This window comes from Apus apus, chromosome 18, assembly GCF_020740795.1.
Source record: "Apus apus isolate bApuApu2 chromosome 18, bApuApu2.pri.cur, whole genome shotgun sequence".
NCBI lineage: Eukaryota > Metazoa > Chordata > Aves > Apodiformes > Apodidae > Apus > Apus apus.
The window spans coordinates 11,995,964-11,999,023 of NC_067299.1; the positions used below are offsets into that span (position 1 = coordinate 11,995,964).

The 3,060-nt window shown below is 62.3% G+C and overlaps 1 long non-coding RNA gene across 1 annotated transcript; it reads left to right on the forward strand.

Moving 5' to 3' along the window:
* Window positions 1–1,794: 1,794 nt before the first annotated feature.
* On the forward strand, window positions 1,795–2,583 carry LOC127392137 (uncharacterized). Its single transcript, XR_007891196.1, has 2 exons — window positions 1,795–1,867; window positions 2,360–2,583. It is a non-coding gene; the product is annotated as an uncharacterized LOC127392137 (long non-coding RNA).
* The last annotated feature ends 477 nt before the right edge of the window (window positions 2,584–3,060 follow it).

Genomic DNA, 3,060 nt, shown 5'->3' on the forward strand with positions numbered 1-3,060 from the left:
TCACAACATGGACGTTCCTTTTTTCACACAGGCAAGAAAAATGCGGTTGCTCCTGCCAGACCTGATGGAACTCCTGCAGGATGGCAGCGAAGGTCTCAGGCTGAAAGCCCTGCTGGTCTTGCGAAAAGTGATGCCTCAACTGGAGAGGAAGGAGACCAGGGCCATCGCTGTGGAGCTGGCGGACAAGCTCCTGCCCTTCTTTAATCATGTAAGGCTGATGTGGGAGCCTCAGCCCCACTGAGGGCACTGGGCAAGGACAGCTGCCCTGCACCCAGCCCTGTGGGCAGCACGGGGAGCAGGGGCTGCTCCTCTCCTTTCTCCTCCCCGGCTTCTCCTTGACAGCTGCTCTCAGAGCCCTGGGGGCTCACGGTGGGCAGAGCTGCTCTTGCTGATGTCCTGCTGTGCTTCTCCCTGCCAGGGTGTCAGCGAGGTGAGGGAGCTGGCCATCATCCTTTTCACCAACCTGCTGAGGGTGGCGGGAAAGAAGAGGCAGATGAAGACCAAAGCACGAAGGAGCCTGCTCCCTCTCTGCTTCCACCTGAGGGACAGCAGGCAGCGTGTGGCTGAGGTACAGATTTCAAAGCTAAGCAGGTGCAGGAAGAGCCCCGCAGGTGTTTGCCCAGGGCATGTTCCAGCTTCTGAGGGCAGCATCAGCCCAGGTGGAGGGGGACGCCAGGTCTTCTTCCCCAGGCTGTGGTGCCACCACCCATCTTATGCTGTTGTGCAGGCCTCCAGCAGAGCCCTCCTGGCTGCAGCAGAGGTCCTTGAGTGGCAAGAGCTCAGGAACCTTCTGGAGACCCAGGAGACATGGAGGATTGGAGGCTGCTTGGTGAGGACAAGCCCCAAGGCCCAGGCTGGAGCTGCATCCTTGTTCCCTGTCCCGAAGAGCAGAGCCCCCAGAAGCTCTTCTCCAGGCCCCTCTCCCCTCCCCACACCCAGCGGGAGGGAGGGGTCTCTGCACCCCTGGGCCCTCTCTGCCGGTGGCTCCCTCTCCACCTCAGTCCCACAAGGCTCCTGGCTGGGAGATGGGAATGGCCTGGTGGGTAGGGGAACACCAGGTGCTGGGAGGAGGGACTGGGACATGCCCATAGCCTTGTGCTCCCTCCAGCTGGAGCAGGACAGGAGGAGGGCTGCTAGATACTTGCGGAAGTGCCTGCTGTACCTCAGAGACCCTCAGGCCACTCTGAGATTGGAAGCCATCAGGTTGATTGGTGAGCTCAGCCCCCGGGGACCCTCTTCTGGCAGCCTGGCCCCAGGCCCCGTGCAGGGCCCGGGCAGGGGGAGCAGCCCTTGGCTGCAAGAGCCTCAAGGGGCCGGGGCTGTGCTGGGCAGGGGCTGGGGAGCAGGGGCTCTGACCATGCTCTCTTCCCAGGGCTGGTTGCACGGGACCAGAGCAAGGAGAAGCTGTCAGAGGTCATCAGTGGTGAGCAGGGGCAGAGCTGTGCTGGGGTTGGGGGGGCAGGGCCAGGGCCTGGGCAGGGGGCTGCCGTGCCTGGCCCCACTCCAGGGAGACAGCTTAGTGCAGGGGGAACGTGTCAGGGGCACTTGTGGCATTGCTGAGCAGCAGCAGCAGCTCTCTCCTGCCTAGGGAAAGTGGCTGCCGTGCTCTGGAGGGGATGCCTGGGGGTCTGTGCAGACACCAGGGGTCATCTTGGCTCTGTCTTTTGGTCACAGCCCTTGAGCCCCTGAGGAAGGACAACAAAGCCTCTGTCCGCTCCCTGGCAACTCAGACTACTTATATTCTGAGCTGTCAAATGATGAAGGCAAGATCAGGACGCCCCGTGCGACCGTGGAGCTTCTTGCGCCGCTGGGCCAGGCTGAGGCCAGGCTCTGCTCCAGGACATGGCTCTGCTCCGGATCGGCAACAGTGAGCAGGGGCAGGGCTGTGCTAGGGTTGGGGGGGCAGGGCCGGGGCCTGGGCAGGACGCTGCCATGCCTGGCCCTGCTCCAGGGAAATGCCTCAGGGCAGGGGGAATGTGTTGGAGACCTTTGGGGCATTCACTGGGGAGAGTGAGGTTGGACATGAGGAAGAAATTCTTTCCTGGGAAAGTGGTGAGACCCTGGAACAGGCTGCCCAGAGAAGCTGTGGCTGCCCTATCCCTGCAAGTGCTCAAGGGCAGGTTGGATGGGGCTTGGAGCAACCTGGGCTGGTGGGAGGTGTCCCTGCCCATGCAGGGTTTTGGGACTAGATGATCCTCAAGGTCACTTCCAGCCCAACCCAGTCTGGGATGCTGGGATTCCTGAGGTCCGCTGGTCCCCCCTGCTCCTCCAGGCCAGGGACAGGGGCAGATGGGGCTGTCATGGGAAGACCTCTGCAGCCAGCAGGGTCTCACCACTGCTCTGTTTCTGTCTGTCGCAGCCCTTCGGCCCTTGGAGAAGGACCCTGACCCCTCAGTCTGTCCCCTGGCAGCTCAGGCCGTGCTGATCCTGGGAGCTCCACAGGAGCAGCAAAGATCAGAATGGTCCCTCCGAGCACTGTGCTGCCAGTCCTGACAAGATGGTTCAGGGACAAAATCCCACCCCTGTGTGGGTTTTGCTCCTGCCCTCAGCTTTGCTTCCCTCAATAAACCACCTTTTTCTCCAGCCAGGAGTTTCTCTTGTCAGTATCCCCAGAGCCACAGGCCAGGGGGCTTCTGGCTGCTATGGCAACTGGCATCCGATCAACAGAGACGAGGATGTGCCAATGAGGCTGCCAGGGTGGCAGTGGGCTGAATGAGGATGGGTGGGGAGCGATACAGGTTGTGGGGCTGCCCACCATCACTTCTCCTGCATCCCCTCCCCGCAGCCCAAGCGACCCCACAGCAGCCTGAAGGGTGGTGAGGAGGGTGGGGACGTGGCCATCACCCACGGTCTCCACCAAGAGGGTGAGGGTAGTGGGGGAGCTGGCGGGGCTGGGGCCTCCCCCTTAAAGCAGGGGGCTCCCAGGGCTGATGCTGCCCCCACCCCTTTCCCCACAGGTACTGCACATCATCTTCCTGATGCTGCCCGACCTGCTGAGACTGAGCCAAACCTGCCACCGTCTCCACAAGGTGTGTGACAGTGGGGCCACCTGGTGCCACC